The sequence below is a fragment of the Cibotium barometz genome, chromosome 59 (genome assembly GCF_041138505.1).
Source record: "Cibotium barometz isolate CiBa-2024 chromosome 59, ASM4113850v1, whole genome shotgun sequence".
Classification (NCBI taxonomy): Eukaryota; Viridiplantae; Streptophyta; class Polypodiopsida; order Cyatheales; family Cibotiaceae; genus Cibotium; species Cibotium barometz.
In genome coordinates, this window is record NC_141104.1 from 5478545 (window position 1) to 5497163 (window position 18619).

The 18619-nt window shown below is 40.4% G+C and overlaps 1 pseudogene; it reads left to right on the forward strand.

Moving 5' to 3' along the window:
- Positions 1–794: 794 nt before the first annotated feature.
- LOC147605407 (uncharacterized) lies at positions 795–18619 on the forward strand (annotated as a pseudogene).

Consider the following 18619-nt stretch of genomic DNA (forward strand, 5'->3'; position numbering starts at 1 on the left):
TACAACCATCAACTTTTATTCATTTATCTTTGTCGGATTTGTTTACAAGCTTCCTCATGCTGAATTGTGGGGGCATTGGTTTGGTTATGAAGACTGCCACATATGTGTATCTCTTAAGGAATACTAATTTAAATCAACATAGGGATCCTATCTAGAGACTAGAATATTGTTTATAGGAGTACAAATGCCTGCTTTTGCCGCAATCGTGCAAACAAGATACTCCTAAGTTTACCTTTTAGGGAGATCATGTCTCGATTATGTACAAATCTAGACAGAAATCCTCATGCAAAACAAATGATGGGTTTGCATGTGACTAAGTAGGATTTTGGCTGCATATTAATCCTGATGCAGAGAGGAATCCTAATGCAAAACAATCTCATGTCTCGTGTGTATTGTGACTAACACCACCAAGAGAAGAACTATGAGGAGGGACCGTTTAAATATCTTTAAATTTACCACTACTAGTTGGACACGTTAACACACTTCACAATTTTGAATATGTTTAAATTTACCACTAGTAGTTTTTGAACACAATTTAACACACTTCATAATTTCGAAGTCATTAAAGAAGCTGTCGAGGCTTTAAAGTCAAGCATGTTAAAGCATCTATGGATTGTATCAATGAAGGGCCCTAAATGAGTTAAAAAAATAAATTTATTAATCAGTTAAAGGGCCCATTAGGTTGTTGGAGAACCTTTGTTTTTAAGGTTGATATTGAACAAATTAATAAAAAGGGTAGTAAGCGCCACATGATGCAAAGGGTTGAGATACAATCAATTGAGGAGGTGGCAGTTATGGCGGATCTAGCCTTTGGAGCCGGGGAGGACATTGGAGAGGGAGAGCTTGACAAAGGCGAAGGAGAAGGCTTGGAAGAAGCATGTGTGAGTTTTAACCCCAAAGACATTTGCTACCTAATTGGGATTAGAAACGGCTCAACCTAACTGGGAATGAAATAACTCATGGTTCAGTGCCTCTGTTGACACAAATAAAGCAGCCAATTAACCGGCTATGGTTTCAACTAATTTTAAGGTGAGCCCTGTCAACACCGTCTTGGACATTACAGGAAATAAAAGGTTGAAGTAATGTGAATGAAGTTGATGATTTAAGGTATAGATATAATGCACATGAAATATTAGAGAATTTATATAAGACCAAAAAGCAAACAATTGAAATAATGCATGAAGAGCAAACACATTAACATGGTAAAGAGATAGTGAAAGATAATAACAAATTGCTATAGAAAGTGAAAGTGAAAGTGATGATACTAATAAGTTGATAATGAGGTGAACATTGAGAAGCTTCAATATATTCCTTTGTGGAAAAAGGAGAATATTGGTAATGTAATCACAAGAACATTGGTATTGTAATCACATGAATATTGAATAAATGACTTTTTATAAAGTTGAATCTATGGGAATTCTAATTATTAATTTTAAAAAATAAATACCTATCATGGTTTTAGTTTTTTATTTGTCTTTTTGAGTAGAGGTTAATTATTTTTGGAAAAGAGTAGAGGCATTAGTAATAGAATCAATGAATTTTGCTATCAACAATAGGCTAATGGTTGCATTGGTTACATTGCTACCTAGACAATACAATAACTTCCTGTCATTTACTTTCTATTAACTTGGATACCTAGACAATACACCATCAGTCATAGAAAAGACTTGGGAGATTTCATTTTTTAAGCCCTCTCTAATTTCCTACCCTAGTTGGACGCTATAACTATGCCATCTATGCTATAACTATGTCATTTCCATAAATGCCAACAATTGAGACCATGATGGGTAACATGACTCTGTGTGCGTGTGTATATGTTAGCATCACTTTGAGCCCTTGTAAAACCATGATGCATCATAACTTATTAAAAAACCAAAGTCCGATTGTCTTTCAAATCGCTTCTAGTTGTAAAGCGATTTGGGGAGTATGCAGAATTTGTGTTGAGCTAGTGATAATGCGGAGGTTGTTGACACACATAAAATTCTTCTTTAAGGTCCATGAAGAGCATATGTTTCTTCACACATCCATTTATACCCCGACCTTAAGGCTCGAACTTGAGTTTGAGCCTTTGCTCTCCATGCTAGTGCACCCCGGTCTTAAGGCTCGAACTTGAGTTTGAGCCTTTGCTCTCCATGCTAGTGCACCCCGGCCTTAAGATTGAGCCTTTGCTCTCTCTATGCTAGTGTACCCCGGTCTTAAGGCTCAAACTTGAGTTTGAGCCTTTGCTCTCCATGCTAGTGCACCCCAGCCTTAAGGCTCGAACTTCATATTGAGCCTTCGTTCTCCATGCTAGTGTACCCCAGCCTTAAGGCTCGAACTTGAGTTTGAGCCTTTACTCTCCATGCTAGTGCACCCCGGTCTTAAGGCTCAAACTCAAGTTTGAGCCTTTGCTCTCCATGCTAGTGCACCCCGTCCTTAAGGCTCGAACTTCAAATTGAGCCTTCGTTCTCCATGCTAGTGTACCCCGGCCAGGGATTTCATTAACGTCTTCACAATTTCGTGATCACGTTAACAAAACCTATTGTTAACATATTAAAACTTGTGATCACAATGTATATTCACACGACCTGAGAAATGACCTGCCGGAACCCACTATTCCAATAATACCTCCGGGCTTTTACCATTCCCGGCGGGCCCGCCGGGGTATGAGGTTTTCCCGGCGGGCCCGCTGGGAAAGCTAAAAGCCCGGCGGGCCCTCCGGGAAAAGAAAAAAACCGGCGGGATATTATTCTGTATGTAAACACTGCCCGACACCCGTCGTACAACTTTTGGGAAGATAGTCCTTGTTTTGGGGGCGCGATATCTCTCCTCAAAGTACTTGTAGAGCTCTCGAGTTGCTAGAAGTGTCCTCTTGGGAAGAACGTCCTTATTTTAGGGCTGTCGTCTTTCCTTGTAGGCACTCCTAAGGCTATTGGGCCACTCGTCCTTAGTTCTTTGAACTGGGGGCAGGGTGTGGTTCGTAGCTAATACTTGCGGAGATTTAGGGACAAATTTGGAGTCATTCAGCTTTGCATTTGAGCCACGTACGTAATCTACCTCATTCTGCTTTATGAATGGTTTGATGGAGCCAAGAGTCCTGCTTAGGGGCTTGTATTGGTTCTTGATACTTGATATAGTTTAGAGTAGACAAGGGTCTATTGTCCTATACTAGAGTATTGGGCAAGCATAGATCTTTGATTTTTTTTGTGAATGTTAGAGAAGGTCTATTGTCCTATACTAGAGTATTGGGCAAGCATAGATCTTTGATTGTGTAAAGTATCCTTAATTGGGTACAAAAGGCATCCTTCATTGGGAGTGCAATGTGCATGATAGTTTCGAAGTAGTTTTGTAGTAAGACCTTGCAAGATAGTTTGAAATAGTTTTGTGTTATGTGATGATCTTTTGTATTTGTCAAGATAGTTTCGAAGTACTTTGTCTGCAGATGTATGTTTTGTTATACGTGAGTGATTTGTTGTTTTTTCATTTGTGTATTCATTGTTATATGCTTGGTTGAATAGGCTATTTGTTGAGATGGAGGACAATGTTGGATCCAGTGGTACCTCCAATAGAGTCCAAATTTCAAATAGCAGGAAAAAAAAGGCACCTGGGATAGAGTGGCAATATGCAATTAACGTTGGTGATCGATTCATAGATTGGGAGTGTAAGCTATGCCATGCAGTAAAATCAGGTGGGGCGCCTCGACTAAGAGAACACTTTTTAGGCGGACCGAAGAAAAAGTCATGTACCCACCCCTCTGCACCTATAGTGGCCAAACGCATAAGAGAAGAAATTCAAAAGAAAGATTCAAGAAAACATGACACTCCTCCCGTTAATGTATCAAGGCAGCAAGAACACTGTTCTTCTAATCATCAAACTCCCGCTACATCGCCTACTTGTACCCCGAACGGCAATATGCAGCCAGAAAGTAATCTACCCAGTGCATCTTCTTGCAAGCAAAACTTTGACGTAGGAAATATACCCATGCGTCAAACTTCATTGCAAGAAAGCCTACGTCAAGGTCGACTCGATGATGCACAACTCGTCCTTGCTGAAGCGATTTACTTTTCTGGGAGTGCTATGATGATGGTGGACAGTGAGCATTGGAAGAGAGCATGGAAGAAAATTGGTGAGTTTGGACCAGGGTTTTCACCGCCTACGTACCATGCTATGCGAAATGATCTATTAGAGAAATGTTATGCGCAGGTAAAAGAACGTGTACAAAGAATTATTCTTAGCAATATAGAGCTTTCTGGATGTAGTATAGTAAGTGATGGATGGTCTAATGTGCAAAGAAAACCATTAATTAATGTAATGGTTATTTCACCTAGAGGTGAGACTTTCATCCGTGCCGTGGATTCAGCTGGTTCAATCAAAACTGGGGCTTACATTGCTCAAGTTATTAGCACTGTGATAGAGGAAGTGGGTGCCAAAAATGTAGTCCAAGTCGTCATGGACAATGCAAAAAATTGTAAAAATGCATCCAGAATCCTACAGCGACAATATCCACATATTTTTCCGGTAGGCTGTAATACTCATAGTTTGAATCTTGTATTAAAAGATTGGTATAAATCTGATGATACCAAATGGTTTGCCTCAATCGTCGACACTGCTCGCCAGCTTGTGAAATTCATGCTCAAGAGACAGAGAGTTTTGGATATGTTTCGACCTCGCATGTCAGTTATGTTAAAGCTTCCAGCGGAGACTAGGTTTTGCACTCACTTTTACACTTTTGAGTCTCTTCTTAGAAATAAAGATGCAGTTTGTGAAACATTTACATGCATGGCATTTCATGACTGGGAGAGCACTCAACTTGAAAAAGTGAAAGAGAAAATCAAAGTCTTGAAGGCAGCGCTTACGAGAAGAAGTTGGTGGAACAGTGTGATGGATGCATACCATGTAATGATGCCTGTTATGTATGCTGTACGAAGCCTTGATCAAAGAGCGCCTAATCTCGGGAAAGCATGGATGCAATGGTGGACTGTCCAGCGGAGTTTGGAGTGTCCTGAGAAATTAGAGCATTCAGTGGTGGAGAAGCAATGGCGTGTACCATTCTCTAGTAGACAAAGAAAAGTTCTGTTGAAGTACTTTCATGCTAGATGGATTGGAGCGCATTCACCACTGCACAGTGCTGCTTACATGTTAGATCCTGAATATTGGAATATGGATTTGATGTCCAACGTTGAGGTGGTGCAAGATTTTTATAAAGTGGTAAACACTTTCTATAATAATGATGATGATCATGTACAGTGCATAAAGGAGATGACCTCATTTCGGTTGAAAGAGGGTTTATTTTCCAACTCCCTTGTTCAACAAATGGCTAAAGAGCAACCTGCATGGAAGTGGTGGATGATGAATGGTGGTGAGCATTATGCTTTATTGCGCAACCTTGCGATGAAGGTTCTAAGTCAGTGCTCTTCAAACTCAGGCTCAGAAAGAAACTGGAGCATGTATAAATATATTCATAGTACTATTCGCAATCGACTTCTTGCGGATCGAGCAGATAAACTTGTTTACATGTACTGCAATGAAAAGATCTTGCGAGACATCGAAAGCGAAGAGTATGAAGAAGATATGCCCAGATGGATGTACAATTGTGAAGATGTAGACGAGAACTTTGATGTTGGACGTACGTTGTGCACCACCCTTGAGATAGAAGACAATTTAGACATTGACTTAGATGAGCTTAATTTAGCAGACGAGAGAGTAAACGGTGAAAGAATTTTGGAGCAAGATACTGACATGGAGGAAGAAGTCACTTCATTAATTTAATAAAAAGTACTTGTACAAATGATCATATTTGGAGAAATTATCAATACAAAAGTAGAATTTGTTTTTCTTAGCTCTCATCTTGAAATAAATTGCGAATTGCACTAGGAGTTGCATCTAAAGGTCCTGGTGGTTTATATTCGCTAGCCATGCCGAACACTGTATAAATACCTTGATTTATTGGGACACTGCACAATGCACATGTGGAAGTATTTTGCATTTGTCTCACTAAACATATTAAGTGGTAGTAGTGTCCACATGGTAATATATACTGGCCGCTCCACCCATCGAATACTTTGTAACATACAGGACATTGGGGGGTGGAGGAACTTGTAGCCTCAGCAGAAACTCCCACAAGATCAGGATGTATCAAAAAATGAGAGATGTGGTTTCCTTGGCGCACAGGAGCAATACGTGAAGAGATGCTTTGCACGTCTTGGCTGATCTTTGTTAGCTGCTCTTGAATTCCTCTATTGGCCGGGGGAGGAGTTGACGCTTGAGTTAATCGGTCAGCTTCTTTCTCCTTCTCTGCTAGCTGTGCCCCTAAGCTTTCTTTGACCTGGTTTAGCTCCAGTCCGGCGCCCTCCACCATAAGAGCAAGTTCTTCTCTTGTGAATGTAACTGTCTCTTCACGTATGTCGTGGGTGTTGACAGTGGCCTCTCTGGAGGCGAAGTCCACTGGAGTTTCCAGTACAAAGTGAGCATATAGCATTTTAGCAAAATACAGTGGAGCGTCGGCGTTATGGAGAGGACGGCCGTACACCTCCAAGAAAATGCGCTCGGCATTAGCTTTGATATCATTGTTAGTGCAACGAGAAATCTTCCATCTTCCCTTCTTTATCTCGCCATCTGGACATGGCCATATTGCCTTTATCATCTCTGTGGTTACCCGTTTGTTTATGTCTTTCCATTGGGCATAAGTTGGATTTGTCCATTTCGATAATCTGCACGCTGTTCTTGTAGCTTCGCGGGCTGTCAGGCCATGTGCAAGGGCCTTCATTCTCTCGTATGCCTTCTTGGCTAACTCCTGATGCTCGTTCGCTTGCGCTTGCTCCATATCTGCATGAACGTAAATGACATTAGGATTTTAATGAACTGTAAAGATCAACGTAAGATAAATTGACCATTGCTCTCAAAATCTTGAAGTCAAACACAACGAGAGGAGATATGTATTGCAAAGACTCGATGAGAAATATCCACTTGACTCCAAAAACACTTCAAACAATGCTCGCACATCAAATTTTAAAGAGAAAACATAAACTTAAACACCAGAAGAGGAGAGAGATATTGCAAAGACCCAATGAAGAGAGAAACAAAATTTTGAAACATTGGACACAATAAATTTTGAAGAGAAACAAAATTTTGAAACATTGGACACATCAAATTCTCAAATTCCTGAAACTTCATCTCTTGATATTGTATCATTACAAAGTCGGGGTGAATGCCACCGATAGCTCTACAAGAGGACGCTGTGCCCTCGTAGGGTCAGTATTTAGTGACCTAAAAAATTCAACTACTTGCAAAATTGATTTTCGCTCATCGCGATTAGGCAGAAACATCCAATTTTTGACTCTATGAATAATAGTATCCATGGTAACTTTGTCATGGGAACTATTATCCATCCACAACTCTTGCACTTTCTTCCAAAAGTCATATAAAGTTTGTAATAAATATCCCAAGGCAAAAACATCAGATGCCGGAGTGTATGCATCTGCCAAAAATGGATCATAAAGCTCTGGGGCTATCCACGGCCGTTTATTTCGCTCTCTGTCTGCGTGGGAGACTGCCTGTGCCACCTTCTCGGGGTTCTTGTCTGCTTCATAAACAAAATTGAGAGACACCCGTTTTTTGGGCGCTCTCAGCAGCAATCCCCAATCGATAATACCTATGCGTGGCTTTAGCTCTTTTGTATAATCCAACACTACATTAAAAGGATGTAGGTCGGTATGTACAATACCTGCCATATGCGCTGCCGCTACACCTTCCACTAGGGCATGCATAATATGTGGCATGTTTATTACTACCTCTTTTATTTTTGAAAGTTCTAGATGACCTAAAGGGATATTATCAGGCGGCGGTTGTCTCCATCCTCGATCCAAACGAAAAATGGCTCTGGTGAACTCACTGAATCTGAAGGGAACCTTCAGTAGAGTATCACCAAGAGCGCCGCCATTAAAGTACGGGAAAATTGTGATCCAAGGAGCCTCTTTTGTAAAGGCAATGCATCGGACAATCGATGGATGTAGCACTTGCATACCCTGCTCTGCCTGGAAGCTCTCGAACTTCGCGCTGCCTTCTCCTTTGTAGTGCTTTCCGCAAAAAGTGATGTGCTCCGGTAAAAATGATATGCCTTTAATTGCATACTCTTTTACTGTTCCAAACACACCGGACCCTATTGTTCGTCCTTCGGGAAGAGCTTCGTGCGGGATGCCAATAAGATGTGTGCACATAGAATTGTAGATGGTACGATTAATGACACCTGTACCACTTGCATCTGCCTGACTGGACGTTGCAGCGACGTCTTGGGCAATTCGCACTCTTTTGGGAAGGGACTCTGCATCCAACGCCTTCATGCGCTTGCTCTTGGCCCTCTGCTCGCTCCATACAACGTCCCATAACTGTAGACGTTGCATGTTGGCTTCAGGCGGGGCAGCATCTCGAAGATCACTGCACGCTACTCGCATGCTCCCCAAAATGGTTCGTGTTATGTGCTGATGGTTGAAATCTGCTATCTTCTGTCTATCCAGCAGCTCAGCGTTGCCTCCGCTTCGAAGCCGCCGCTGTGCATTTTCCCATATTTGGTCTATGAGATCTCGCATGAGTATCTCAGACTCGTTGATCTTCTTGACGACATCATCAGTACATTGTGATACTGTGATGACCGCTTCAACGCGAATTGCTCGCAGAACAATTTTGCGCTCTTCGGGAGTAAGCATGTTGATCGTCTTCGTAAATCTAGCAAATAACACTAAACATAAAAAAACAAAATATCAAACATTACTGAAATAAACATCAAGCAGACGTGAGAGAACAGCAACAAGTATATCAATATCGTCAATGTTCATACAAAAACGGAATATCAAATAATTTTAATGAACTCAATATCATCCAATACATCATCAAACGTGAGAAAACAGCAATAAGTGTATCATTACTTATCAATGAACAAACAAAAACAGAATATATCAAACATTACTGAACTCAACATCATGCAATACATTATCGAACGTGAGACAACCGCAACAAGCGCATTATTACTTACGAAGTGTATACATTATCGAATGAGAGAGAGAGAGAGAGAGAGAGAGAGGGGGAGGAAGAGAGAGGTGTGACAGATAGAGAGAGAAAACATTAAATGATATTTTTTATAGTTTTGTGAGTTCCTGAAGAGAGAAAAATAATGTTTTGTAATCCTAAAGCACTCCTCATCTACATACCTATCGTGATAGAGAGAGATGTGAAGTGTATCATGAGAGAGAGAGAGAAAGAGTTGTGAAGTGTATCATTGCGAGAGAGAGAGAGAGAATTGTGAAGTGTATCATGAGAGAGAGAGAGAGAGAGGAGAGGAAGAGAGAGTTGTGACAGATAGAGAGAAGAAACATTAAATCACATTTTTAATGTTTTTGGGAGTTCCTAAAGAGAAAAATAATGTATTGTTTTAATTTTTAAGTAAATAGAGGGAGAAAAAGGAAATTATTAAGAAGTATGTATATTTTAAGAGAGAAAAAAAATCATTATCTACACATCTATCGTGTTGTGAAGTGAATCATGAGAGAGATAGAGAAAGAGTTGTGAAGTGTATCATGAGAGAGAGGGGGGTAAGAAGAGAGATTCATATTTTTCGAGTTACGAATCACGATATTATAAAATAAAACGGTTAGACAATATGATGTAAACTTTGATCCATGAAATACTAATGCCGCGTTAGCAACCAAGTATCGCATGGATCAAACACAATAAAAACAATACAAGTCAAATCAAACAAATTTATGACATTTATTCGACCGCGTTAACGATCATATGCCGAAATACACAAGCAAATTTACGACACTTTTTCGACCGCGTTAACGATCAAATGCCGCAATATGCAAAAAACATTTTATGCACTAGCGGACGACACCAACTTGCCGTGTTAACGACAAAATGCCGCCCGATTCTATGGGAATACCAATAGGATACGAACACACACTGGCCGCGTTACCGACCATATGTCCGCATTTGACAAAGGGAAGGGAAGGGAAGGTGACATCGCCATAACGATACTATGCTTGCCGCGTTACCGACTAGTACCGCTACGGCGTGCCATACTTACCATAGGACACAGACTAGCCGCGTTACCGACTAAGTGCCCCAGGGTAAGCACCATTCCGAAGAATGGCCTTACACACACACACCAGTCGTGTGGCGGGCCACCCAAATCCTGCCGCGCATTGCGACAATGGGCGGCTGCCCGCACGAACTCACCCACACACACATCCCTCGTGTGGCGGACCACCCACATCTTGCCGCGCATTGCGACAGTGGGCGGCTGCCCGCACGAACACACCCACATACACAAACACACACACAAACACACACACACAAGTTTTTATTACCTGTGTATGCTGTCAGCAATGAAATCCCAAAGGGCCCCCCGGGCCCATATATATAGAAAAATGTACCCCGCCGGGATATGTGACGACCCCGCCGGGGCCCGCCGAGTAAAGCATAAGCCCGGCGGGCCCGCCGGGGTATATCAAAAGCCCGGCGGGATTTTTCCCGGTTACCAGGTCGCTTGCCACCGGCTTTTTTGTGAACATGTTAACATGTGAACATGTTAATAACATGTTCACACATGTTATTAACAAGAAAAATTTTGTGATCACGTGAATATAAAATCCCTGACCCCGGCCTTAAGGCTCAAACTTGAGTTTGAGCCTTTGCTCTCCATGCTAGTGCACCCCAGCCTTAAGGCTCGAACTTCAGATTGAGCCTTCGTTCTCCATGCTAGTGCACCCCGGCCTTAAGGCTCGAACTTGAGTTTGAGCCTTTGCTCTCCATGCTAGTGCACCCCAGTCTTAAGGCTCGAACTTGAGTTTGAGCCTTTGCTCTCCATGCTAGTGCACCCCGGCCTTAAGGCTCGAACTTCATATTGAGTCTTCATTCTCCATGCTAGTGTACCCCGGCCGCCTTAAGGCTCGAACTTGAGTTTGAGCCTTTGCTCTCCATGCAAGTGCACCTCGGCCTTATGGCTCGAACTTCAGATCGAGCCTTCGTTCTCCATGCTAGTGTACCCCGGCCTTAAGGCTCGAACTTGAGTTTGAGCCTTTGCTCCTTCAGATTGAACCTTTGTTCTCCATGCTAGTGTACACCAGCCTTAAGGTTCGAACTTGAGTTGGAGCCTTTGCTCTCGATGCTAGTGTACACCGGCCTTAAGGCTCGAACTTTAGATTGAGCCTTTGTTCTCCATGCTAGTGTACTCTGGCCTCAAGGCTCGAACTTGAGTTTGAGCCTTTGTGCTCCATGCTAGTGCACCCCTAGCATCTAAGTGCACAACTTGATATAGACCCCACCTTAAGATCGAACCTCCCCTACATGGAACTTATGTGTTAAGGCTCATTCTCCATGCTTAACTTTACATGGAACTTGGCCTTAAGGCTCCAACTTGAGTTCGAGCCTTGCCTATCTATGCTAGCGTATCCCTAGCATATGAGTGCACAACTTGGATCTAGGCTCCAGCTTAAGTTCGAGCCTCTCCTACATAAAACTTGGCCTTAAGGCTCGAACTTGAGCTTGAGCCTTGTCTCTATATGTTGGTGTACCCCTGTCATATGAGTGCACAACTTGGATCTAGACTCTAGCTTAATTTCGGGTTTCCCCTATATGGAACTTGGCCTTAAGGCTCTAATATACTAGTATACCCCTAGCATATGAGTGCACAACTTGGATCTAGACTCCAGCTTAAGTTCAAGCCTCCCATACATGGAACTTCGCCTTAAGGCTCAAACTTGAGTTTGAGCCTTGCCTCTCTATGCTAGCGTACCCCTAGCATATGAGTGCATAACTTGGATCTAGGCTCCGCTAACTTAAGTTGAGCTTCTATATGGATTAAGTAAATGCAAGTGAGGTCCCCGCTATTCAAGAAAACTAAGTGAAGCATCAATAACTGTAGCATGCATTAAGTTTCTTAAGTTTTATAGGTTTTGGTTTGATATGTAGCATTTAAATCCGTTTTGAAACTTTTTTTGTGCTTCATAGGAATGGAAGCTAACAAAGCGCCCGCTACCTCGCAACCACATGGTGCACCAATCTTTACTCTGGATACTCTCGAAACAACAACTCAAGCTAAAAGTGTCACTCCTAAACCTTCAAATTGAGTAACAAAGAAGGAGTAAAATGGTTTGTGGATAGCTACGATGCTAGTGCAAACTTCAAAGGAGTCCTCCATTTGTTTCTGTCTCAAGGTGATACATCATATGGAGATATGGGGATTGTGGTAGGCGCTAAGGATGATGTGGATGCAAGAGCAAACCCATGCCTCACATGCAATGTATTGCCAGAAGGAGAAACTACAAAAGCAAATAAGTTTTGCTTATCATTGGACACTTTTCACCTAGCAGACATGACTGGCAGTAAACTAGGAAAGGACAATTCTATTGGAAAGCTAGGATTGAAGATCATTGACTTTTCCAATCAAGAAGACTCAGGGGTGGATAATGTGGAGGACCTGGTGAAAGCGGTGAGGCATGCAAAGAAGGCTTTGGATTCACGAAAAAAGTCCATACCTGAAAAGGAGAAAACAACCACTCAAGTTAGGAAAATTGTGGAGAAAAAAGGCAGGGCCATAGTGAAGAGTGCACTTGAAGCATCTAGAAATGCTGGTGCAACTTCTTCAAAACATAAAAAGGAGGGTGACAAAACAAAAGTCCTTGATGTAAGCACAATAGTAGCTAAAGACATGGCAGGCTCTCAGGTGCAAGAAGAGGAGCAAGCACTTGCAAAGAAGAGAAAGGCAAAGCACTCTACAAAGGTTCAAGAAATCTCTTCAAAGAGGCAAAGGGGACAAAACCAGCAAGTGGTTCAAAGGAGATAGATGCATCTGATGGAGGTTGAGACTCCAAACAACGAAAGCAAAGCAATGATCTCATTAGAAATAAAGAAGGGATATTATCCCTTTGGTCTAAATGAGGTCTTCAGCATTGATGTGATGAAATGTTATCCTACTCCTTCAAACTATGTGTATAGAAGGTTAAATAAGGATTGGGTTCGTATTTTGACCCAAGACTTTATTGAGGACCCAAAGCAAGAGGAGATACTTGCAATTTTGATGCCCTGTAATCGTGCTACAAAACAACCCCTTAATAAACTCACAAAAGAAGATATTCATAAAATTGAATATTGGATTATCTCTGATCAACACTCCATTAGTACTGCAAAAAGCTTGCAGGCTCTAAATATGGCTAAAGTGACCCCTCAACTGCGTCAGCAATTTAGATTCAGGAGATCAAAGATAATTGTAAATTGCCCGCCCAAGATTTCTCGTGACATTTCCAAGGATGCAAATTTATCTGTTGCAAAGTCAATGCAAAAGGAGCCATTCCTCGATCAACTTCTACAAGTTCGAGCACAATGGCATGCAAACGGTCGTCCTAGTAAACCTTTACCTAGTGTCAATCAACCCAAGATGGACGAGTCTTGGAATGTACTCTTTTGATTCTTTGCTATATCTTGGTAAATCATAGACATATCTTTTGATTCTTTGCTATATCTTGGTAAATCATAGACATACATTACTTCTTCTTTACTTTTCATAATATCTTTTACGGATCTATGGTTTCAAGTATAGCAGTAGCATAAGAAAGATGCATGTGAGGCTTCTTCTCAAACTGCATAAACTTAATAGTTTGGTTTGAAATTGAACTTCAAGCCTCACCTCTCTGTGATGGTGTAGCACTTGCATATCTAATTATGGCTCGAACTTAAGTTGGAGCCTCACTTGCAAGTGCTAGATTTGCATACGGAGGTGACGCTCAAACCTAAGATCGAGCATCACCATTATATACTAGTTTAGCACTAGCAAGTAAGGCTCAAACTCCAGTTTGAGCATAATTTGAGCATAAGCTCCAAATGATTGAAAACCCATAGATGCATGATTCCTCCTAATATTTTGTGATATCTATAGTAAGAGGGCTAACTTTTGACTTTGCAACTTTGCAGGCCACAGAGCACACACTACATAAGAATTTTGTCAAAAATGATTTACACTTGCTTCTATGTGATGATGATGTATGGCAGAATTGGGTTAAGATCATGAGGCTATATGCAAAAGGCTTGCTACCAAATACAAAGGGCAAAACTCAAACTAAAGGTCTTGATCAACATCTCAAACTTCCAACTTTGAAGAGTGGGCAAATTCAGCAGGCACCAGGAACAGTCACGCTAGGCCCAACGTTGTTTAGGTGCATTTTAGGCCTTCAAAAGACTGAAGTTTTGGACATTCAAACATCACTTCTTGACAATAGAATATTGCTTAAGAAGGGAAATCAAACTCATCAAAGAATGGATATGGAGGAGATGGCTTGGAAGCTAAAAACAGATCGAGTGCTCAAAGATGCAATAATCGCCTTCTGTTTTGATCTAACAAGGGAAAATATGACTTGGGAACAAGTGTGTGAGACATATAAGCTAGGGGAGTATGAGTATAATCAATTGAGGTGCTACAGCCATTCCTTTGTTAGGGACTCTCAATCGTTCAAAAAAAAATCCTTCACTTCTTCCAAAAAAGTGTAGTAAGTTTACTCAATCACCTATATAGAGCATCTATGGGTATTGTATCTCAACAAGAGTCTATTCCTTGGACAATTAGGGAGGTGGGTTTTGATATGACAAAGATTATAGCCTTCTGTAGTGAAGAGCATGTACCATTTCAACTGGCAATCATGGACCTACATGGTACAAAGGAGCAGGTCTCGTCAGAATTTTTCTCCAAGTTGGCACTTGCTTTGAACACACTAAACTCACAATATGAATATATTCTTGTGTGTTTTGTTGATTTCATCACCATTGGAATGCTTATCGAAGGGATTTCTAGCCAGTCAACAAAGGTGCACTATGAATTTGGCGTGATCCACACACAAAAAGATGATGCCTGGACATCTGGAATAGTTGAGATTGAAACTCTTATTCTTTTCATCAGCAAGGTTGACAAGTTTGAGGCCATTGATAAGGTTCTCACAAAAAATGTATTCATCTCAGGCTCTAGTGGCCAAAATAGAGAATTCATAGACAAAGGCTTTATTAACGGTCTCATCATTAGGTTTTATCCCGCGAACACAGCTATGTTGTAACTTGTAGAGATATATTGTGGTGGAGTTGTGCTAGAGGAGAGCTTGCTAAAGAAGAGACGATGTATTGCTTTATGCAAAGATGATTTGGAAGCGATGGCATTAGAATCAAAGTGCTCTGCTCTTTTAGACGGTCACCCGTCCTTGCAAGAGTGGTGTGGTGCAAGCCTGGCGGCACAAAAAAGCAAACACTAGATGAAGCAAAAAAAGAGAACCTTCAAAATCTTCACATTGACGACCCGCCAAGTACAGAGGAGAAAGACGAAGGTGATGATATTGACAACAAAAATGACACAGATGATGATAAAGAAGTTGGGGATGCTATAGACTTTGAAGATGCAGGGCAAAGGAATGAAGAGGACCAAGGGAATGATGCTCTATTCAATGAGGATGCCGAAGACAATTTTGAAGATATTGGAAGGCATAAAAATGATGATGAAGGTGGGAATGTTGATGATATATTGGATACTGCAAAAGCCATGGAAGCTTCAAATGTTGGGATTGCTATGGCCGTTGAGAAGATTGGGGATACATATGTCAACAAGGCTTTCCATGCTCATAGCCCATCAAGCTCTCAACCAAAGAAAGGTAGAAAAGTGCACTGATAGTGCTTATGAATGTACAACGAATGGTGATCATTGAAAGGAGCTTATCAACAACCTAATATTAACATAGGTCTTGTTCAAAGTGTGGATTTGTTGAAATAATTATTAGTCTTTTGATTAATACATTGGCTTTTTTGGATTCACTTTTAACATTTTTCTATTAAAGTGAATATTTCTATTCTAATTATCCACATAGGTCTTGTTCAAAGTGTGGATTTGCTGAAATAATTATTAGTCTTTTGATTAATACATTGGCTTTTTTGGATTCACTTTTAACATTTTTCTATTAAAGTGAATATTTCTATTCTAATTATCCTTGATTTCATGCCAACGTCTGGTACAAATGATGATGCACACTTACTATTAAGAAATTACTCCATATCCTAGTGTAGCAGTGAGGCTCAAAATTAAGTTTGAGCCTAATACAAATGATGACGCACACTTACTATTAAGAAATTACACTTACTCCATATCCTAGTGTAGCGGTGAGACTCAAACTTAAGTTTGAGCCGTACCTCCACTTATGTCCTCCAACACAAGGCACAATCTCAAGTTGAGCGATCTTTACTTTGCCCTTGTAAGTGAGGCTCAAACTTAAGTTTGAGCCGTACGTCCACTTATGTCCAACCTTGGGGATGTCTTCCAACACAAGGCACAATCTCAAGTTGAGCGATCTTTACTTTGTCCTTGTAAGTGAGGCTCAAACTCAAGTTTGACCCTTATATGAAAGTCTTGGCAGGTAATATGGTTCCTAATTCATTATGGTACATCACTCAATGTTGAGTAATCTAAGTTTGGATACAAAGTATATGTGTAGATATAAAAATGACTAGTATTGTATTAGCCTTGGTGTATTATTTAAATCCTAAAAGTAATAGCATTTTATTTTAATCTTACAAATATATACAAAGAAGGGAAAGACGAAGATAACATTGCTCAACTAGAACATCATCATGAAAGTCCTACTAGAGAGATCAACTCTCATGATTCAAATGCTAGAAATAATGAAGACAACATGGTGGAGGTAGATCACATCGATGATTCAGCTTTGCAAATATCTTCAAGTGATAGGACTAAAGAGACTAAGGACATTCTTGATTTGCAAGTTAATGTTGAGGTTAGTGAGAATAAAGATAAAGTTAATGAAGAGCTTCAAGAGACTTTTGCAACCAAGGAGAGACAAGAAGAGATTGTCGAACAAATTGATGAGGCTACATATGCTACGAATAAAGGGAAAATAGTTGAAATCAAGAATTCTATGGGACAGAGGGTGTTGAAGAAATTGACGAGGCTACATATGCTACGAATAAAGAGAGAATAGTTGAAATCAAGGACTCTGCGTGGCAGAGGGTGCTAAGAAAACTAAAGGTAGATCTTTTTCAATAGGATGTTATTTAAGATGATTTATTATGTTTCTCAGCGAGAGTTGTTTTTGCAGGTACAGCTGCTTCTAACAATCACAAGTTAAGTGCGCAAGAAATAGAGCAACGTGTTGAGGAGCTACGTTCTGATACACAAAAGAGTAGGCCTCTAGGAAGTTTATATTCTTTTGAGAGAGATGGAGATAGATTAGTATTTCAATCTTCACCAATCAATAGGGAAATGCAATCAAGTCTAGGAGCCATCATCATAGATGAGTATGGGAGCATGAAACGAAAGTAAACTTGTGGATGTTTTGTTGTAATTAGCTCTCATTGATAATATAAAATCACTTGTTTTAACATTGTTAAGTATGTAAACACATTAAAGTGTTAAGTATGTAAACACATTAAAGTGTTATCATTCTTTTGTATCGTATGCAGAAAATATTCCTCGTGCAATCACCATAAAGAAACATGCACTTATACTTGATCTTAATGGAGTTTTACTCAACAAGGAAGAGAAGAGGCATCCACAAACAAATTGTATTCGAATTGATATTGGTCGCACCATAGTTGTTATTCACCCCGGGTGTTTTGAATTTTTGGATGAGATTTGCCAGTACTTTCATGTTGGTATTTGGTCCACCATGCTACACAAGAATGTTTGTGCCTATGTAAACACTCTTGAACAGTATGCACATAAGAAATATCATTTCTTTATGGTGTGGAGACAAGAAGAATGTTATATCCATAATCTTCGAAAAGTGTATAGGCCAGATAAGCCTACTGTTGAGGCTATGTTTAAACCTTTACTCAAGGTTTGGAATCAGTGCCAAGATATTTGCAATAAGAAGAATACATTGCTTATTGTTGATGATAGCCCTTTCAAGGGATGTGTTAATCCAAAAGACAACTGTCTCTTCCCTGAAAGTTTTCAAGGAGGGCATGACTACGTACTGTGCAATGACCTTCTACCCTACCTTTTATATCTAAATAATACAAATGACATTAAGTATATTATTTTGCTTAATCAGCTAGGTCAATCTCCTATCACACATGGTCATAATTTATTTATCGATTTTTAAGATGTACTGGAAGAATGGCTCCAATTCACCTCCCAATTTTTGCGAGAAGAGCTCAACGAATATTCAGATGAAGTGGTATACTCATCTTGTGCATCTTCACACTCACCATTGTATGGTGATAAGCTAAAGTATGTCCAATCAAGAGGGGAAAAAAGAGAAGTAGAATCCATAAGCAAGGATCTAGCAATGTTGGCATCCAAAGCTGGAGTACCATTACTATCCAAAGACCAGCTAAGCTTGTTAAAAGTGTGTTACAAAACAAGGATTTTGAGTGATCAACATGCTATTGCTTATGCTAATCGCTTGGGATATGATCGTGGTCATCTGATAAGTGGAGTTGCAGCAAAAGCATACATATCAAGGCTACAAAAGGCTTACTTGAGTTTATGGGTAGGATAATGTTTGGTTTCATTAAACATTGAGTGACAGTATAATCAAATTTTAACCTAATCCATACTAGTTGTTGCTGCAGGTCGAAGGAAACCATTACTGAGGTTTAA